The following is a 24753-nucleotide window of genomic DNA, read 5'->3' on the forward strand; positions in this document are numbered from 1 at the left end:
GCAAAAATATACACAAAACGTGCTAAGCTCACCAAACCTAACCCAAACTAACCTTATCATCACCGAAATCAAAGAATTCGACATTGCAAAAATATCCACACAACGTGCTAACCTCACCAAACCTAACCCAACCTAACCTAACCATCAGCGAAATCAAAGAATTTGAGATTTTAAGATTTACACAAAACTCGCTAACCTCACTAAACCTAACCCAACCTAACCTTACCATCACCGAAATCAAAGTATTCGACATTGCAAAAATATACACAAAACGTGCTTAGCTCACCAAACCTAACCCAAACTAAACTAACCATCACCGAATTCAAATAATTCGACATTGCAAAAATTTCCAGAAAACAAGCTTACCTCACCAAATCTAACCCAACCTAACCTAACCATCACCGAAATCAAAGATTTTGAAATTTTAAGATTAACACAAAATTCGCTAACCTCACTAAACCTAACCAAACCTTACCCAACCATCACCGAAATCAAAGAATTTTAAATTTGAAGATTTACACAAAACTCGCTTACCTCACTTAACCTTACCCAACCTAATCCAACCATCACAGAAATAAAAGAATTCAAAATTGCAAAAATATCCACCAAACGTGCTAACCTCACCTAACCTAACCCAAACTAAACTAACCATCACCAAAATCAAAGAATTCGACATTGAAAAAATATATACAAAACGTGCTTACCTCATAAAACCATACCCAACATAACCTTACCATCACTAAAATAAAAGAATTCGAGGTTGCAAAAATATACACAAAACGTGCTTAGCTCACCAAACCTAACCCAAACTAAACTAACCATCACCGAAATCAAATAATTCGACATTGCAAAAATTTCCACAAAACGTGCTTACCTCACAAAACCTAACCCAACCTAACCTAACCATCACCGAAATCAAAGATTTTGAGATTTTAAGATTTACACAAAATTCGCTAACCTCAATAAACCTAACCCAACCTTACCAAACCATCACCGAAATCAAAGAATTTGAGATTTTAAGATTTACACAGAACTCGCTTACCTCACTAAACCTTACCCAACCTAACCTAACCATCACCGAAATAAAAGAATTCGAGATTGCAAAAATATACACAAAACGTGCTTAGCTCACCAAACCTAATTCAAACTAACCTAACTATCACTGAAATCATAGAATTCGATATTGCAAAAATTTCCACAAAACGTGCTTTCCTCACCAAACCTAACCCAACCTCGCCTAACCAACACCAAAATCAGAGAATTGGACATTGCAAAAATATACACAAAACGTGCTTAGCTCACCAAACCTAACCCAAACTAAACTAACCATCACCGAAGTCAAAGAATTCGACATTGCAAAAATTTCCACAAAACGTGCTAACCTCACCAAACCTTGCCCAACGTAACCTCACCATCACCGAAATCAAAGATTTTGAGATTTTAAGATTTACACAAAATTCGCTAACCTCACTAAACCTAACCCAACCTTACACAACCATCACCGAATTCAAAGAATTGAGGATTTTAAGATTTGCACAAAACTCGCTTACCTCACTTAACATAACCCAACCTACCCTAGCCATCACCGAAATAAAAGAATTCGAGGTTGCAAAAATATACACAAAACGTGCTTAGCTCACCAAACCTAACCCAAACTAAACTAACCATCACCGAAGTCAAAGAATTCGACATTGCAAAAATTTCCACAAAACGTGCTAACCTCTCCAAACCTTACCCAACCTAACCTTACCATCACCGAAATAAAAGAATTCGAGGTTGCGAAAACATACACAAAACGTGCTTAGCTCACCAAACCTAACCCAAACTAACCTAACTATCACTGAAATCATAGAATTCGATATTGCAAAAATTTCCACAAAACGTGCTTACCTCACCAAACCTAACCCAACCTAACCTAACCATCACCGAAATCAAAGATTTTGAGATTTTAAGATTTACACAAAATTCGCTAACCTCACTTAACCTAACCCAACCTTACCCAACCATCACTGAAATCAAAGAATTTGAGATTTTAAGATTTACACAAAACTCGCTTACCTCACTAAACCTAACCCAACCTAACCTAACCATCACCGAAATCAAAGAATTCGACATTGCAAAAATATAAACAGAACGTGCTTAGCTCACCAAACCTAACTCAAACCAACCTTACCTTTACCGAAGTCAAAGAATTCGACATTGCAAAAATTTCCACAAAACGTGCTAACCTCACCAAACCTTACCCAACTTAACCTAAACATCACCGAAATCAAAAATTTTGAGATTTACACAAAATTCGCTAACCTCACTTAACCTAACCCAACCTTACCCAACCATCACCGAAATCAAAGAATTTGAGATTTTAAGATTTACAGTAAACTCGCTTACCTCACTAAACCTAACCCAACCTAAACTAACCATCACCAAAATAAAAGAATTCGAGATTGCACAAATATACACAAAACGTGCTTAGCTCACCAAACCTAACTCAAACTAACCTAACTATCACTGAAATCATAGAATTCGACATTGCAAAAATTTCCACAAAACGTGCTTTCCTCACCAAACCTAACCCAACCTAACCTAACCAACACCAAAATCAAAGAATTTGACATTGCAAAAATACACACAAAACGTGCTTAGCTCACCAAACCCAACCCAAACTAAACTAACCATCACCGAAGTCAAAGAATTCGATATTGCGAAAATTTCCACAAAACGTGCTAACCTCTCCAAACCTTACCCAACCTAACCTAACCATCACCGAAATAAAAGATTTCGAGGTTGCGAAAATATACACAAAACGTGCTTAGCTCACCAAACCTAACCCAAACTAAACTAACCATCACCGAAATCAAATATTTCGACATTGCAAAAATTTCCACAAAACGTGCTTTCCTCACCAAACCTAACCCAACCTAACCTAACCAACACCAAAATCAAAGAATTTGACATTGCAAAAATATACACAAAACGTGCTTAGCTCACCAAACCCAACCCAAACTAAACTAACCATCACCGAAGTCAAAGAATTCGACATTGCGAAAATTTCCACAAAACGTGCTAACCTCTCCAAACCTTACCCAACCTAACCTAACCATCACCGAAATAAAAGATTTCGAGGTTGCGAAAATATACACAAAACGTGCTTACCTCACCAAACCTAACCCAACCTAACCTAACCATCACCGAAATCAAAGATTTTGAGATTTTAAGATTTACACAAGATTCGCTAACCTCACTAAACCTAACCCAACCTAACCTAACCATCACCAAAATAAAAGAATTCGAGATTGCAAAAATATACACAAAACGTGCTTAGCTCACCAAACCTAACTCAAACTAACCTAACTATCACTGAAATCATAGAATTCGATATTGCAAAAATTTCCACAAAACGTGCTTTCCTCACCAAACCTAACCCAACCTCACCTAACCAACACCAAAATCAAAGAATTGGACATTGCAAAAATATAAACCAAACCTAACCCAACCTAACCTTACCATCACCGAAAAAAAAGAATTCGAGATTGCAAAAATATCCAGCAAACGTGCTAACCTCACCAACCTAACCTTACTGTCACCAAAATCAAAGAATTCGACATTGCAAAAATTTAAACAAAACGTGCTAACCTCACCAAACCTTACCCAACCTAACCTAACCATCACCGAAATCAAAGTATTCGACATTGCAAAAATATACACAAATCGTGCTTAGCTCACCAAACCTAACCCAAACTAAACTAACCATCACCGAAATCAAATATTTCGACATTGCAAAAATTTCCACAAAACGTGCTTACCTCACCAAACCTTACCCAACCTAACCTAACCATCACCGAAATAAAAGAATTCGAGGTTGCAAAAATATACACAAAACGTGCTTAGCTCACCAAACCTAACCCAAACTAAACTAACCACCACCGAAATCAAATAATTCGACATTGCAAAAATTTCCACAAAAAGTGCTTACCTCACCAAACCTAACCCAACCTAACCTTGCCATCACCGAATTCAAAGAATTCGAGGTTGCAAAAATATACACAAAACGTGCTAAGCTCACCAAACCTAACCCAAACTAACTTATCATCACCGAAATCAAAGAATTCGACATTGCAAAAATATCCACACAACGTGCTAACCTCACCAAACCTAACCCAACCTAACCTAACCATCAGCGAAATCAAAGAATTTGAGATTTTAAGATTTACACAAAACTCGCTAACCTCACTAAACCTAACCCAAACTAACCTTACCTTTACCGAAATCAAAGAATTCGACATTGCAAAAATATACACAAACGTGCTAACCTCACCAAATCTAACCCAACCTAACCTAACCATCACCGAAATAAAAGAATTCGAGGTTGCAAAAATATACACAAACGTGCTAACCTCACCAAACCTAACCCAAACTAACCTAACCATCACACTAATCAAAGAATTCGACATTGCAAAAATTTCCACAAAACTTGCTTACCTCACCAAACCTAACCCAACCTAACCTAACCATCACCGAAATCAAAGAATTTGAGATTTTAAGATTTACACAAAACTCGCTAACCTCACTGAACCTAACCCAACCTAACCTAACCATCACCGAAATAAAAGATTTCGAGATTGCAAAAATATACACAAAACGTGCTAAGCTCACCAAACCTAACCCAAACTAACTTATCATCACCGAAATCAAAGAATTCGACATTGCAAAAATATCCACACAACGTGCTAACCTCACCAAACCTAACCCAACCTAACCTAACCATCAGCGAAATCAAAGAATTTGAGATTTTAAGATTTACACAAAACTCGCTAACCTCACTAAACCTAACCCAAACTAACCTTACCTTTACCGAAATCAAAGAATTCGACATTGCAAAAATATACACAAACGTGCTAACCTCACCAAATCTAACCCAACCTAACCTAACCATCACCGAAATAAAAGAATTCGAGGTTGCGAAAATATACACAAAACGTGCTTAGCTCACCAAACCTAACCCAAACTAAACTAACCATCACCGAAGTCAAAGAATTCGACATTGCAAAAATTTCAACAAAACGTGCTAACCTCACCAAACCTTACCCAACCTACCCTAAACATCACCGAAATAAAAGAATTCGAGGTTGCAAAAATATACACAAAACGTGCTTAGCTCACCAAACCTAACCCAAACTAAACTAACCATCACCGAAATCAAATAATTCGACATTGCAAAAATTTCCACAAAACGTGCTTTCCTCACCAAACCTAACCCAACCTAACCTAACCGAAACGGAAATCAAAGAATTGGACATTGCTAAAATATTCACAAAACGTGCTTAGCTCACCAAACCTAACCCAAACTAAACTAACCATCACCGAAGTCAAATAATTCGACATTGCAAAAATTTCCACAAAACGTGCTTACCTCACTAAACCTATCCCAACCTTACCCAACCATCACTGAAATCAAAGAATTTGAGATTTTATGATTTACACAAAACTCGCTTACCTAACTAAACCTAACCCAACCTAACCAAACCATCACCAAAATAAAAGATTTTGACATTGCATAAATATCCACAAAACGTTCTTACCTCACCAAACTAAACCCAACCTAACCTAACCAACACCAAAATTAAAGAATTCGACATTGCAAAAATATACACAAAACTTCCTAACCTCACCAAACCTAACATAACCTTACCTAACCAACACTGAAATCAAAGAATTCCAGATTGTATGAATTACACAAAACTCGCTTACCTCACCAAATCTAACCCAACCCAACCTTTCCTTTACCGAAATCAAAGAATTCGAAATTGCAAAAAATCCACAAAACGTGCTAACCTCACAAAACCTAACCCAAACTAAACTAACCATCACCAAAATCAAAGAATTCGACATTGAAAAAATATATACAAAACGTGCTTACTCCACCAACCCTAACCCAACTTAACCCAACCTAACCTAACCATCACCGAAATAAAAGAATTCAAGGTTGCAAAAATATACACAAAACGTACTTAGCTCACCAAACCTAACCCATACTAAACTAACCATCACCGAAATCAAATAATTCGACATTGCAAAAATTTCCACAAAACGTGCTAACCTCACCAAACCTAACCCAACCTAACCTAACCATCACCGAAATCAAAGAATTTGAGATTTTAAGATTAACACAAAACTCGCTAACCTCACTAAACCTAACCCAACCTAACCTAACCATCACTAAAATAAAAGAATTCGAGATTAAAAAATATACACAAAACGTGCTAAGCTCACCAAACCTATTTCAAACTAACCTAACTATCACTGAAATCATAGAATTCGACATTGCAAAAATTTCCACAAAACGTGCTTTCCTCACCAAACCTAACCCAACCTAACCAAACCAACACCAAAATCAAAGAATTGGACATTGCGAAAATATACACAAAACGTGCTTAGCTCACCAAACCTAACCCAAACTAAACTAACCATCACCGAAATCAAATAATTCGACATTGCAAAAATATCCACACCAAGTGCTAACCTCACCAAACCTAACCCAACCTAACCGAACCATCACCGAAATCAAAGAATTTGAGATTTTAAGATTAACACAAAACTCGCTAACCTCACTAAACCTAACCCAACCTAACCTAACCAACACCGATATAAAAGATTTCGAGATTGCAAAAATATACACAAAACGTGCTCAGCTTACCAAACCTAACCCAAACTAACCTAACCATCACACTTATCAAAAAATTCGACATTGCAAAAATTTCCACAAAACGTGCTTACCTCACCAAACCTAACCTTACCATCACCGAAATCAAAGAATTCGAGGTTGCAAAAATATACACAAAAACTTCCGAACCTCACCAAACCTAACATAACCTAACCTAACCAACACCGAAATCAAAGAATTCCAGATTGTATGAATTACACAAAACTCGCTTACCTCACCAAATCTAACCCAACCCAACCTAACCGTTACCGAAATCAAAGAATTCGAAATTGCAAAAATATCCACAAAACGTGCTTACCTCCCTTAACCTAACCCAACCTAACCTAACCATCACCGAAATAAAAGAATTCGAGGTTGCAAAAATGTACACAAAACGTGCTTAGCTCACCAAACCTAACCCAAACTTAACTAACCATCACTGAAATCAAAGAATTTAAAATTTTAAGATTTACACAAAGCTCGCTTACCACACTAAACCTAACCCAACCTAACCTAACCATCACCGAAATAAAAGAATTTGACATTGCAAAAATATCCACAAAACGTGCTTACCTCACCAAACTTATCCCAACCTAACCTAACCATCACCGAAATCAGAGATTTTGAGATTTTAAGATTAACACAAAATTCGCTAACCTCACTAAACCTAACTTGACCTTACCTAACCATCACACTAATCAAAGAATTCGACATTGCAAAAATTTCTACAAAACGTGCTTACCTCACCAAACCTAACCCAACCTAACCTAACCATCACCGAAATCAAAGATTTTGAGATTTTAAGATTAACACAAAACTCGCTAACCTCACTAAACCTAACCCAACCTAACCTAACCATCACTAAAATAAAAGAATTCGAGATTAAAAAATATACACAAAACGTGCTAAGCTCACCAAACCTATTTCAAACTAACCTAACTATCACTGAAATCATAGAATTCGACATTGCAAAAATTTCCACAAAACGTGCTTTCCTCACCAAACCTAACCCAACCTAACCAAACCAACACCAAAATCAAAGAATTGGACATTGCGAAAATATACACAAAACGTGCTTAGCTCACCAAACCTAACCCAAACTAAACTAACCATCACCGAAATCAAATAATTCGACATTGCAAAAATATCCACACCAAGTGCTAACCTCACCAAACCTAACCCAACCTAACCGAACCATCACCGAAATCAAAGAATTTGAGATTTTAAGATTTACACAAAACTCGCTAACCTCACTAAACCTAACCCAACCTAACCTAACCAACACCGATATAAAAGATTTCGAGATTGCAAAAATATATAAAAAACGTGCTCAGCTTACCAAACCTAACCCAAACTAACCTAACCATCACACTAATCAAAAAATTCGATATTGCAAAAATTTCCACAAAACGTGCTTACCTCACCAAACCTAACCTTACCATCACCGAAATCAAAGAATTCGAGGTTGCAAAAATATACACAAAAACTTCCGAACCTCACCAAACCTAACATAACCTAACCTAACCAACACCGAAATCAAAGAATTCCAGATTGTATGAATTACACAAAACTCGCTTACCTCACCAAATCTAACCCAACCCAACCTAACCTTTACCGAAATCAAAGAATTCGAAATTGCAAAAATATCCACAAAACGTGCTTACCTCCCCTAACCTAACCCAACCTTACCTAACCATCACCGAAATAAAAGAATTCGAGGTTGCAAAAATGTACACAAAACGTGATTAGCTCACCAAACCTAACCCAAACTTAACTAACCATCACTGAAATCAAAGAATTTAAAATTTTAAGATTTACACAAAGCTCGCTTACCACACTAAACCTAACCCAACCTAACCTAACCATCACCGAAATAAAAGAATTTGACATTGCAAAAATATCCACAAAACGTGCTAACCTCACCCAACTTAACCCAACCTAACCTAACCATCAGCGAAATCAAAGAATTTGAGATTTTAAGATTTACACAAAACTCGCTAACCTCACTAAATCTAACCCAAACTAACTTATCATCACCAAAATCAAAGAATTCGACATTGCAAAAATATCCACACAACGTGCTAACCTCACCAAACCTAACCCAACCTAACCTAACCATCAGCGAAATCAAAGAATTTGAGATTTTAAGATTTACACAAAACTCGCTAACCTCACTAAACCTAACCCAAACTAACCTTACCTTTACCGAAATCAAAGAATTCGACATTGCAAAAATATACACAAACGTGCTAACCTCACCAAATCTAACCCAACCTAACCTAACCATCACCGAAATAAAAGAATTCGAGGTTGCAAAAATATACACAAACGTGCTAACCTCACCAAACCTAACCCAAACTAACCTTACCATCACACTAATCAAAGAATTCGACATTGCAAAAATTTCCACAAAACTTGCTTACCTCACCAAACCTAACCCAACCTAACCTAACCATCACCGAAATCAAAGAATTCGACATTGCAAAAATATAAACAGAACGTGCTTAGATCACCAAACCTAACCCAAACTAACCTTACCTTTACCGAAATCAAAGAATTCGACATTGCAAAAATATACACAAACGTGCTAACCTCACCAAATCTAACACAACCTAACCTAACCATCGCCGAAATAAAAGAATTCGAGGTTGCAAAAATATACACAAAACGTGCTAAGCTCACCAAACCTTACCCAAACTAACCTAACCATCACCGAAATCTTAGAATTCGACATTGCAAAAATATCCACACCACGTGCTAACCTCACCAAACCTAACCCAACCTAACCTAACCATCACCGAAATCAAAGAATTTGAGATTTTAAGATTAACACAAAACTCGCTCACCTCACTAAACCTAACCCAACCTAACCTAACCATCACTAAAATAAAAGAATTCGAGATTAAAAAATATACACAAAACGTGCTAAGCTCACCAAACCTATTTCAAACTAACCTAACTATCACTGAAATCATAGAATTCGACATTGCAAAAGTTTCCACAAAACGTGCTTTCCTCACCAAACCTAACCCAACCTAACCAAACCAACACCAAAATCAAAGAATTGGACATTGCGAAAATATACACAAAACGTGCTTAGCTCACCAAACCTAACCCAAACTAAACTAACCATCACCGAAATCAAATAATTCGACATTGCAAAAATATCCACACCAAGTGCTAACCTCACCAAACCTAACCCAACCTAACCGAACCATCACCGAAATCAAAGAATTTGAGATTTTAAGATTTACACAAAACTCGCTAACCTCACTAAACCTAACCCAACCTAACCTAACCAACACCGATATAAAAGATTTCGAGATTGCAAAAATATACACAAAACGTGCTCAGCTTACCAAACCTAACCCAAACTAACCTAACCATCACACTAATCAAAAAATTCGATATTGCAAAAATTTCCACAAAACGTGCTTACCTCACCAAACCTAACCTTACCATCACCGAAATCAAAGAATTCGAGGTTGCAAAAATATACACAAAAACTTCCGAACCTCACCAAACCTAACATAACCTAACCTAACCAACACCGAAATCAAAGAATTCCAGATTGTATGAATTACACAAAACTCGCTTACCTCACCAAATCTAACCCAACCCAACCTAACCTTTACCGAAATCAAAGAATTCGAAATTGCAAAAATATCCACAAAACGTGCTTACCTCCCCTAACCTAACCCAACCTAACCTAACCATCACCGAAATAAAAGAATTCGAGGTTGCAAAAATGTACACAAAACGTGCTTAGCTCACCAAACCTAACCCAAACTTAACTAACCATCACTGAAATCAAAGAATTTAAAATTTTAAGATTTACACAAAGCTCGCTTACCACACTAAACCTAACCCAACCTAACCTAACCATCACCGAAATAAAAGAATTTGACATTGCAAAAATATCCACAAAACGTGCTAACCTCACCCAACTTAACCCAACCTAACCTAACCATCAGCGAAATCAAAGAATTTGAGATTTTAAGATTTACACAAAACTCGCTAACCTCACTAAATCTAACCCAAACTAACTTATCATCACCGAAATCAGGGAATTCGACATTGCAAAAATATCCACACAACGTGCTAACCTCACCAAACCTAACCCAACCTAACCTAACCATCAGCGAAATCAAAGAATTTGAGATTTTAAGATTTACACAAAACTCGCTAACCTCACTAAACCTAACCCAAACTAACCTTACCTTTACCGAAATCAAAGAATTCGACATTGCAAAAATATACACAAACGTGCTAACCTCACCAAATCTAACCCAACCTAACCTAACCATCACCGAAATAAAAGAATTCGAGGTTGCAAAAATATACACAAACGTGCTAACCTCACCAAACCTAACCCAAACTAACCTTACCATCACACTAATCAAAGAATTCGACATTGCAAAAATTTCCACAAAACTTGCTTACCTCACCAAACCTAACCCAACCTAACCTAACAATCACCGAAATCAAAGAATTCGACATTGCAAAAATATAAACAGAACGTGCTTAGATCACCAAACCTAACCCAAACTAACCTTACCTTTACCGAAATCAAAGAATTCGACATTGCAAAAATATACACAAACGTGCTAACCTCACCAAATCAAACACAACCTAACCTAACCATCACCGAAATAAAAGAATTCGAGGTTGCAAAAATATACACAAAACGTGCTAAGCTCACCAAACCTTACCCAAACTAACCTAACCATCACCGAAATCTAAGAATTCGACATTGCAAAAATATCCACACCACGTGCTAACCTCACCAAACCTAACCCAACCTAACCTAACCATCACCGAAATCAAAGAATTTGAGATTTTAAGATTAACACAAAACTCGCTAACCTCACTAAACCTAACCCAACCTAACCTAACCATCACTAAAATAAAAGAATTCGAGATTAAAAAATATACACAAAACGTGCTAAGCTCACCAAACCTATTTCAAACTAACCTAACTATCACTGAAATCATAGAATTCGACATTGCAAAAATTTCCACAAAACGTGCTTTCCTCACCAAACCTAACGCAACCTAACCAAACCAACACCAAAATCAAAGAATTGGACATTGCGAAAATATACACAAAACGTGCTTAGCTCACAAAACCTAACCCAAACTAAACTAACCATCACCGAAATCAAATAATTCGACATTGCAAAAATATCCACACCAAGTGCTAACCTCACCAAACCTAACCCAACCTAACCGAACCATCACCGAAATCAAAGAATTTGAGATTTTAAGATTAACACAAAACTCGCTAACCTCACTAAACCTAACCCAACCTAACCTAACCAACACCGATATAAAAGATTTCGAGATTGCAAAAATATACACAAAACGTGCTCAGCTTACCAAACCTAACCCAAACTAACCTAACCATCACACTAATCAAAAAATTCGACATTGCAAAAATTTCCACAAAACGTGCTTACCTCACCAAACCTAACCTTACCATCACCGAAATCAAAGAATTCGAGGTTGCAAAAATATACACAAAAACTTCCGAACCTCACCAAACCTAACATAACCTAACCTAACCAACACCGAAATCAAAGAATTCCAGATTGTATGAATTACACAAAACTCGCTTACCTCACCAAATCTAACCCAACCCAACCTAACCTTTACCGAAATCAAAGAATTCGAAATTGCAAAAATATCCACCAAACGTGCTTACCTCCCTTAACCTAACCCAACCTAACCTAACCATCACCGAAATAAAAGAATTCGAGGTTGCAAAAATGTACACAAAACGTGCTTAGCTCACCAAACCTAACCCAAACTTAACTAACCATCACTGAAATCAAAGAATTTAAAATTTTAAGATTTACACAAAGCTCGCTTACCACACTAAACCTAACCCAACCTTACCTAACCATCACCGAAATAAAAGAATTTGACATTGCAAAAATATCCACAAAACGTGCTTACCTCACCAAACTTATCCCAACCTAACCTAACCATCACCGAAATCAGAGATTTTGAGATTTTAAGATTAACACAAAATTCGCTAACCTCACTAAACCTAACTTGACCTTACCTAACCATCACACTAATCAAAGAATTCGACATTGCAAAAATTTCTACAAAACGTGCTTACCTCACCAAACCTAACCCAACCTAACCTTACCATCACCGAAATCAAAGATTTTGAGATTTTAAGATTAACACAAAATTCGCTAACCTCACTAAACCTAACCCAACCTTACCCAACCATCACCGAAATCAAAGAGTTAGAGATTTTAAGATTTACACAAAACTCGCTTACCTCAGTAAACCTAACCCAACCTAACCTAACCATCACCGAAATAAAAGAATTCGAGATTGCATAAATATATTCACAAAACGTGCTTAGCTCACCAAGCCTAACTCAAACTAACCTAACTATCACTGAAATCATAGAATTCGACTTTGCAAAAATTTCCACAAAACGTGCTTTCCTCACCAAACCTAACCCAACCTAACCTAACCATCAGCGAAATCAAAGAATTTGAGATTTTAAGATTTACACAAAACTCGCTAACCTCACTAAACCTAACCCAAACTAACCTTACCTTTACCGAAATCAAAGAATTCGACATTGCAAAAATATACACAAACGTGCTAACCTCACCAAATCTAACCCAACCTAACCTAACCATCACAGAAATAAAAGAATTCGAGGTTGCAAAAATATACACAAACGTGCTAACCTCACCAAACCTAACCCAAACTAACCTTACCATCACACTAATCAAAGAATTCGACATTGCAAAAATTTCCACAAAACTTGCTTACCTCACCAAACCTAACCCAACCTAACCTAACCATCACCGAAATCAAAGAATTCGACATTGCAAAAATATAAACAGAACGTGCTTAGCTCACCAAACCTAACCCAAACTAACCTTACCTTTACCGAAATCAAAGAATTCGACATTGCAAAAATATACACAAACGTGCTCACCTCACCAAATCTAACACAACCTAACCTAACCATCACCGAAATAAAAGAATTCGAGGTTGCAAAAATATACACAAAACGTGCTAAGCTCACCAAACCTTACCCAAACTAACCTAACCATCACCGAAATCTTAGAATTCGACATTGCAAAAATATCCACACCACGTGCTAACCTCACCAAACCTAACCCAACCTAACCTAACCATCACCGAAATCAAATAATTCGACATTGCAAAAATTTCCACAAAACGTGCTTACCTCACAAAACCTAACCCAACCTAACCTAACCATCACCGAAATCAAAGATTTTGAGATTTTAAGATTTACACAAAATTCGCTAACCTCAATAAACCTAACCCAACCTTACCAAACCATCACCGAAATCAAAGAATTTGAGATTTTAAGATTTACACAGAACTCGCTTACCTCACTAAACCTAACCGAACCTAACCTAACCATCACCGAAATAAAAGAATTCGAGATTGCAAAAATATACACAAAACGTGCTTAGCTCACCAAACCTAATTCAAACTAACCTAACTATCACTGAAATCATAGAATTCGATATTGCAAAAATTTCCACAAAACGTGCTTTCCTCACCAAACCTAACCCAACCTCGCCTAACCAACACCAAAATCAGAGAATTGGACATTGCAAAAATATACACAAAACGTGCTTAGCTCACCAAACCTAACCCAAACTAAACTAACCATCACCGAAGTCAAAGAATTCGACATTGCAAAAATTTCCACAAAACGTGCTAACCTCACCAAACCTTGCCCAACGTAACCTCACCATCACCGAAATCAAAGATTTTGAGATTTTAAGATTTACACAAAATTCGCTAACCTCACTAAACCTAACCCAACCTTACACAACCATCACCGAATTCAAAGAATTGAGGATTTTAAGATTTGCACAAAATTCGCTTACCTCACTTAACATAACCCAACCTACCCTAGCCATCACCGAAATAAAAGAATTCGAGGTTGCAAAAATATACACAAAACGTGCTTAGCTCACCAAACCTAACCCAAACTAAACTAACCATCACCGAAGTCAAAGAATTCGACATTGCAAAAATTTCCACAAAACGTGCTAACCTCTCCAAACCTTACCCAACCTAACCTAACCATCACCGAAATAAAAGAATTCGAGGTTGCGAAAACATACACAAAACGTGCTTAGCTCACCAAACCTAACCCAAACTAACCTAACTATCACTGAAATCATAGAATTCGATATTGCAAAAATTTCCACAAAACGTGCTTTCCTCACCAAACCTAACCCAACCACGCCTAACCAACACCAAAATCAGAGAATTGGACATTGCAAAAATATACACAAAACGTGCTTAGCTCACCAAACCTAACCCAAACTGAACTAACCATCACCGAAGTCAAAGAATTCGACATTGCAAAAATTTCCACAAAACGTGCTAACCTCACCAAACCTTACCCAACCTACCCAAACCATCACCGAAATAAAAGAATTCAAGGTTGCAAAAATATACACAAAACGTGCTTAGCTCACCAAACCTAACCCAAACTAAACTAACCATCACCGAAATCAAATAATTCGACATTGCAAAAATTTCCACAAAACGTGCTTACCTCACCAAACCTAACCCAACCTAACCTAACCATCACCGAAATCAAAGATTTTGAGATTTTAAGATTTACACAAAATTCGCTAACCTCACTTAACCTAACCCAACCTTACCCAACCATCACTGAAATCAAAGAATTTGAGATTTTAAGATTTACACAAAACTCGCTTACCTCACTAAACCTAACCCAACCTAACCTAACCATCACCAAAATAAAAGAATTCGAGATTGCATAAATATATTCACAAAACGTGCTTAGCTCACCAAGCCTCACTCAAACTTACCTAACTATCACTGAAATCATAGAATTCGACATTGCAAAAATTTTCACAAAACGTGCTTACCTCACCAAACCTTACCCAACCTAACCTAACCATCACCGAAATAAAAGAATTCGAGGTTGCAAAAATATACACAAATCGTGCTAAGCTCACCAAACCTAACCCAAACTAACTTATCATCACCGAAATCAAAGAATTCGACATTGCAAAAATTTCCACACAACGTGCTAACCTCAACAAACCTAACCCAACCTAACCTAACCATCAGCGAAATCAAAGAATTTGAGATTTTAAGATTTACACAAAACTCGCTAACCTCACTAAACCTAACCCAAACTAACCTTACCTTTACCGAAATCAAAGAATTCGACATTGCAAAAATATACACAAAACGTGCTAACCTCACCAAATCTAACCCAACCTAACCTAACCATCACCGAAATAAAAAAATTCGAGGTTGCAAAAATATACACAAACGTGCTAACCTCACCAAACCTAACCCAAACTAACCTAACCATCACACTAATCAAAGAATTAGACATTGCAAAAATTTCCACAAAACTTGCTTACCTCACCAAACCTAACCCAACCTAACCTAACCATCACCGAAATCAAAGAATTCGACATTGCAAAAATATAAACAGAACGTGCTTAGCTCACCAAACCTAACTCAAACCAACCTTACCTTTACCGAAGTCAAAGAATTCGACATTGCAAAAATTTCCACAAAACGTGCTAACCTCACCAAACCTTACCCAACTTAACCTAAACATCACCGAAATCAAAAATTTTGAGATTTACACAAAATTCGCTAACCTCACTTAACCTAACCCAACCTTACCCAACCATCACCGAAATCAAAGAATTTGAGATTTTAAGATTTACAGTAAACTCGCTTACCTCACTAAACCTAACCCAACCTAACCTAACCATCACCAAAATAAAAGAATTCGAGATTGCACAAATATACACAAAACGTGCTTAGCTCACCAAACCTAACTCAAACTAACCTAACTATCACTGAAATCATAGAATTCGACATTGCAAAAATTTCCACAAAACGTGCTTTCCTCACCAAACCTAACCCAACCTAACCTAACCAACACCAAAATCAAAGAATTTGACATTGCAAAAATATACACAAAACGTGCTTAGCTCACCAAACCTAACCCAAACTAAACTTACCATCACCGAAGTCAAAGAATTCGACATTGCAAAAATTTCCACAAAACGTGCTAACCTCTCCAAACCTTACCCAACCTAACCTAACCATCACCGAAATAAAAGATTTCGAGGTTGCGAAAATATACACAAAACGTGCTTAGCTCACCAAACCTAACCCAAACTAAACTACCCATCATCGAAGTCAAAGAATTCGCCATTGCAAAAATTTCCACAAAACGTGCTAAACTCAACAAACCTTGCCCAACCTAACCTCACCATCACCGAAATCAAAGATTTTGAGATTTTAAGATTTACACAAAATTCGCTAACCTCACTCAACCTAACCCAACCTTACACAACCATCACCGAATTCAAAAAATTTAAGATTTTAAGATTTGCACAAAACTCGCTTACCTCACTTAACATAACCCAACCTAACCTAACCATCACCAAAATAAAAGAATTTGAGATTGCAAAAATATACACAAAACGTGCTTAGCTCACCATACCTAACCCAAACTAAACTAACCATCACCGAAGTCAAAGAATTTGACATTGCAAAAATTTCCACAAAACGTGCTAACCTCTCCAAACCTTACCCAACCTAACCTAACCATCACCGAAATAAAAGAATTCGAGGTTGCAAAAATATACACAAAACGTGCTTAGCTCACCAAACCTAACCCAAACTAAACTAATTATCACCGAAATCAAATAATTCGACATTGCAAAAATTTCCACAAAACGTGCAAACCTCACCAAACCTAACCCAACCTAACCTAACCATCACCGAAATCAAAGATTTTGAGATTTTAAGATTTACACAAAATTCGCTAACCTCACTAAACCTAACCCAACCTAACCTAACCATCACCGAAATAAAAGAATTCGAGATTGCAAAAATATACACAAAACGTGCTTAGCTCACCAAACCTAACTCAAACTAACCTAACTATCACTGAAATCATAGAATTCGATATTGCAAAAATTTCCACAAAACGTGTTTACCTCACCAAACCTTACCCAACCTAACCTAACCATCACCGAAATCAAAGATTTTGAGATTTTAAGATTTACACAAAATTCGCTAACCTCACTTAACCTAACCCAACCTTACCCAACCATCACTGAAATCAAAGAATTTGAGATTTTAAGATTTACACAAAACTCGCTTACCTCACTAAACCTAACCCAACCTAACCTAACCATCACCAAAATAAAAGAATTCGAGATTGCATAAATATATTCACAAAACGTGCTTAGCTCACCAAGCCTAACTCAAACTAACCTAACTATCACTGAAATCATAGAATTCGACATTGCAAAAATTTCCACAAAACGTGCTTACCTCACCAAACCTAACCCAACCTAACCTAACCATCACCGAATTCAAAGATTTTGAGATTTTAAGATTTACACAAAATTCGCTAACCTCACTAAACCTAACCCAACCTTACCCAACCATCACCGAAATCAAAGAATTTGAGATTTTAAGATTTACACAAAACTCGCTTACCTCACTAAACCTAACCCAACCTAACCTAACCATGACCGAAATAAAAGAATTCGAGATTGCAAAAATATACACAAAACGTGCTTAGCTCACCAAACCTAACTCAAACTAACCTAACCATCACCGAAGTCAAAGAATTCAACATTGCAAAAATTTCCACAAAACGTGCTAACCTCTCCAAACCTTACCCAACCTAACCTAACCATCACCGAAATAAAAGAATTCGAGGTTGCGAAAATATACACAAAACGTGCTTAGCTCACCAAACCTAACCCAAACTAAACTAACCATCACCGAAGTCAAAGAATTCGACATTGCAAAAATTTCCACAAAACGTGCTTACCTCACCAAACCTTACCCAACCTGCCCTAACCATCACCGAAATAAAAGAATTCGAGGTTGCAAAAATATACACAAAACGTGCTTAGCTCACCAAACCTAACCCAAACTAAACTAACCATCACCGAAATCAAATAATTCGACATTGCAAAAATTTCCACAAAACGTGCTTACCTCACCAAACCTAACCCAACCTAACCTAACCATCACCGAAATCAAAGATTTTGTGATTTTAAGATTTACACAAAATTCGCTAACCTCACTAAACCTAACCCAACCTAACCTAACCATCACTAAAATAAAAGAATTCGAGATTAAAAAATATACACAAAACGTGCTAAGCTCACCAAACCTATTTCAAACTAACCTAACTATCACTGAAATCATAGAATTCGACATTGCAAAAATTTCCACAAAACGTGCTTTCCTCACCAAACCTAACCCAACCTAACCAAACCAACACCAAAATCAAAGAATTGGACATTGCGAAAATATACACAAAACGTGCTTAGCTCACCAAACCTAACCCAAACTAAACTAACCATCACCGAAGTCAAAGAATTCGACATTGCAAAAATTTCCACAAAACGTGCTAAACTCAACAAACCTTGCCCAACCTAACCTCACCATCACCGAAATCAAAGATTTTGAGATTTTAAGATTTACACAAAATTCGCTAACCTCACTCAACCTAACCCAACCTTACACAACCATCACCGAATTCAAAAAATTTAAGATTTTAAGATTTGCACAAAACTCGCTTACCTCACTTAACATAACCCAACCTAACCTAACCATCACCAAAATAAAAGAATTTGAGATTGCAAAAATATACACAAAACGTGCTTAGCTCACCATACCTAACCCAAACTAAACTAACCATCACCGAAGTCAAAGAATTTGACATTGCAAAAATTTCCACAAAACGTGCTAACCTCTCCAAACCTTACCCAACCTAACCTAACCATCACCGAAATAAAAGAATTCGAGGTTGCAAAAATATACACAAAACGTGCTTAGCTCACCAAACCTAACCCAAACTAAACTAATTATCACCGAAATCAAATAATTCGACATTGCAAAAATTTCCACAAAACGTGCTTACCTCACCAAACCTAACCCAACCTTACCTAACCATCACCGAAATCAAAGATTTTGAGATTTTAAGATTTACACAAAATTCGCTAACCTCACTAAACCTAACCCAACCTAACCTAACCATCACCGAAATAAAAGAATTCGAGATTGCAAAAATATACACAAAACGTGCTTAGCTCACCAAACCTAACTCAAACTACCCTAACTATCACTGAAATCATAGAATTCGATATTGCAAAAATTTCCACAAAACGTGCTTACCTCACCAAACCTTACCCAACCTAACCTAACCATCACCGAAATCAAAGATTTTGAGATTTTAAGATTTACACAAAATTCGCTTACCTCAATAAACCTAACCCAACCTTACCAAACCATCACCGAAATCAAAGAATTTGAGATTTTAAGATTTACACAGAACTCGCTTACCTCACTAAACCTAACCCAACCTAACCTAACCATCACCGAAATAAAAGAATTCGAGATTGCAAAAATATACACAAAACGTGCTTAGCTCACCAAACCTAATTCAAACTAACCTAACTATCACTGAAATCATAGAATTCGATATTGCAAAAATTTCCACAAAACGTGCTTTCCTCACCAAACCTAACCCAACCTCGCCTAACCAACACCAAAATCAGAGAATTGGACATTGCAAAAATATACACAAAACGTGCTTAGCTCACCAAACCTAACCCAAACTAAACTAACCATCACCGAAGTCAAAGAATTCGACATTGCAAAAATTTCCACAAAACGTGCTAACCTCACCAAACTTTGCCCAACGTAACCTCACCATCACCGAAATCAAAGATTTTGAGATTTTAAGATTTACACAAAATTCGCTAACCTCACTAAACCTAACCCAACCTTACACAACCATCACCGAATTCAAAGAATTTAAGATTTTAAGATTTGCACAAAACTCGCTTACCTCACTTAACATAACCCAACCTAACCTAACCATCACCAAAATAAAAGAATTTGAGATTGCAAAAATATACACAAAACGTGCTTAGCTCACCATACCTAACCCAAACTAAACTAACCATCACCGAAGTCAAAGAATTCGACATTGCAAAAATTTCCACAAAATGTGCTAACCTCACCAAACCTTACCCAACCTACCCTAACCATCACCGAAATAAAAGATTTTGAGATTTTAAAATTTACACAAAATTCGCTAACCTTACTTAACCTAACCCAACCTAACCTAACCATCACCGAAATAAAAGAATTCGAGATTGCAAAAATATACACAAAACGTGCTTAGCTCACCAAACCTAACTCAAACTAGCCTAACTATCACTGAAATCATAGAATTCGATATTGCAAAAATTTCCACAAAACGTGCTTACCTCACCAAACCTAACCCAACCTAACCTAACCATCACCGAAATCAAAGATTTTGAGATTTTAAGATTTACACAAAATTCGCTAACCTCACTTAACCTAACCCAACCTTACCCAACCATCACTGAAATCAAAGAATTTGAGATTTTAAGATTTACACAAAACTCGCTTACCTCACTAAACCTAACCCAACCTAACCTAACCATCACCAAAATAAAAGAATTCGAGATTGCATAAATATATTCACAAAACGTGCTTAGCTCACCAAACCTAACTCAAACTAACCTAACTATCACTGAAATCATAGAATTCGACATTGCAAAAATTTCCACAAAACGTGCTTTCCTCACCAAACCTAACCCAACCTAACCTAACCAACACCAAAATCAAAGAATTTGACATTGCAAAAATATACACAAAACGTGCTTAGCTCACCAAACCTAACCCAAACTAAACTAACCATCACCGAAGTCAAAGAATTCGACATTGCAAAAATTTCCACAAAACGTGCTTACCTCTCCAAACCTTACCCAACCTAACCTAACCACACCGAAATAAAAGATTTCGAGGTTGCGAAAATATACACAAAACGTGCTTAGCTCACCAAACTTAACCCAAACTAAACTACCCATCATCGAAGTCAAAGAATTCGACATTGCAAAAATTTCCACAAAACGTGCTAATCTCACCAAACCTTGCCCAACTTAACCTCACCATCACCGAAATCAAAGATTTTGAGATTTTAAGATTTACACAAAATTCGCTTACCTCACAAAACCTAACCCAACCTTACACAACCATCACCGAATTCAAAAAATTTAAGATTTTAAGATTTGCACAAAACTCGCTTACCTCACTTAACATAACCCAACCTAACCTAACCATCACCAAAATAAAAGAATTTGAGATTGCAAAAATATACACAAAACGTGCTAAGCTCACAATACCTAACCCAAACTAAACTAACCATCACCGAAGTCAAAGAATTCGACATTGCAAAAATTTCCACAAAATGTGCTTACCTTACCAAACCTTACCCAACCTAACCTAACCATCACAGAAATAAAAGAATTTGAGGTTGCGAAAATATACACAAAACGTGCTTAGCTCACCAAACCTAACCCAAACTAAACTAACCATCACCGAAGTCAAAGAATTCGACATTGCAAAAATTTCCACAAAACGTGCTAACCTCACCAAACCTTACCCAACCTGCCCTAACCATCACCGAAATAAAAGAATTCGAGGTTGCAAAAATATACACAAAACGTGCTTAGCTCACCAAACCTAACCCAAACTAAACTAACCATCACCGAAATCAAATAATTCGACATTGCAAAAATTTCCACAAAACGTGCTTACCTCACCAAACCTAACCCAACCTAACCTAACCATCACCGAAATCAAAGATTTTGAGATTTTAAGATTTACACAAAATTCGCTAACCTCACTTAACCTAACCCAACCTAACCTAACCATCACCAAAATAAAAGATTTCGAGATTGCATAAATATATTCACAAAACGTGCTTAGCTCACCAAACCTAACCCAAACTAAACTAACCATCACCGAAGTCAAAGAATTCGACATTGCAAAAATTTCCACAAAACGTGCTAACCTCTCCAAACCATACCCAACCTAACCTAACCATCACCGAAATAAAAGAATTCGAGGTTGCGAAAATATACACAAAACGTGCTTAGCTCACCAAACCTAACCCAAACTAAACTAACCATCACCGAAGTCAAAGAATTCGACATTGCAAAAATTTCCACAAAACGTGCTTACCTCACCAAACCTTACCCAACCTGCCCTAACCATCACCGAAATAAAAGAATTCGAGGTTGCAAAAATATACACAAAACGTGCTTAGCTCACCAAACCTAACCCAAACTAATCTTATTATCACCGAAATCAAATAATTCGACATTGCAAAAATTTCCACAAAACGTGCTTACCTCACCAAACCTAACCCAACCTAACCTAACCATCACCGAAATCAAAGATTTTGAGATTTTAAGATTTACACAAAATTCGCTAACCTCACTAAACCTAACCCAACCTAACCTAACCATCACCGAAATAAAAGAATTCGAGATTGCAAAAATATACACAAAACGTGCTTAGCTCACCAAACCTAACTCAAACTAACCTAACTATCACTGAAATCATAGAATTCGACATTGCAAAAATTTCCACAAAACGTGCTTTCCTCACCAAACCTAACCCAACCTAACCTAACCAACACCAAAATCAAAGAATTTGACATTGCAAAAATATACACAAAACGTGCTTAGCTCACCAAACCTAACCCAAACTAAACTAACCATCACCGAAGTCAAAGAATTCGACATTGCAAAAATTTCCACAAAACGTGCTTACCTCTCCAAACCTTACCCAACCTACCCTAACCATCACCGAAATAAAAGAATTCGAGGTTGCAAAAATATACACAAAACGTGCTTAGCTCACCAAACCTAACCCAAACTAAACTAACCATCACCGAAGTCAAAGAATTCGACATTGCAAAAATTTCCACAAAACGTGCTAACCTCACCAAACCTTACCCAACCTACCCTAACCATCACCGAAATAAAAGATTTTGAGATTTTAAAATTTACACAAAATTCGCTAACCTTACTTAACCTAACCCAACCTAACCTAACCATCACCGAAATAAAAGAATTCGAGATTGCAAAAATATACACAAAACGTGCTTAGCTCACCAAACCTAACTCAAACTAGCCTAACTATCACTGAAATCATAGAATTCGATATTGCAAAAATTTCCACAAAACGTGCTTACCTCACCAAACCTAACCCAACCTAACCTAACCATCACCGAAATCAAAGATTTTGAGATTTTAAGATTTACACAAAATTCGCTAACCTCACTTAACCTAACCCAACCTTACCCAACCATCACTGAAATCAAAGAATTTGAGATTTTAAGATTTACACAAAACTCGCTTACCTCACTAAACCTAACCCAACCTAACCTAACCATCACCAAAATAAAAGAATTCGAGATTGCATAAATATATTCACAAAACGTGCTTAGCTCACCAAACCTAACTCAAACTAACCTAACTATCACTGAAATCATAGAATTCGACATTGCAAAAATTTCCACAAAACGTGCTTTCCTCACCAAACCTAACCCAACCTAACCTAACCAACACCAAAATCAAAGAATTTGACATTGCAAAAATATACACAAAACGTGCTTAGCTCACCAAACCTAACCCAAACTAAACTAACCATCACCGAAGTCAAAGAATTCGACATTGCAAAAATTTCCACAAAACGTGCTTACCTCACCAAACCTTACCCAACCTGCCCTAACCATCACCGAAATAAAAGAATTCGAGGTTGCAAAAATATACACAAAACGTGCTTAGCTCACCAAACCTAACCCAAACTAATCTTATTATCACCGAAATCAAATAATTCGACATTGCAAAAATTTCCACAAAACGTGCTTACCTCACCAAACCTAACCCAACCTAACCTAACCATCACCGAAATCAAAGATTTTGAGATTTTAAGATTTACACAAAATTCGCTAACCTCACTAAACCTAACCCAACCTAACCTAACCATCACCGAAATAAAAGAATTCGAGATTGCAAAAATATACACAAAACGTGCTTAGCTCACCAAACCTAACTCAAACTAACCTAACTATCACTGAAATCATAGAATTCGACATTGCAAAAATT

The sequence above is a fragment of the Arctopsyche grandis genome, chromosome 10 (genome assembly GCF_051622035.1).
Source record: "Arctopsyche grandis isolate Sample6627 chromosome 10, ASM5162203v2, whole genome shotgun sequence".
Classification (NCBI taxonomy): Eukaryota; Metazoa; Arthropoda; class Insecta; order Trichoptera; family Hydropsychidae; genus Arctopsyche; species Arctopsyche grandis.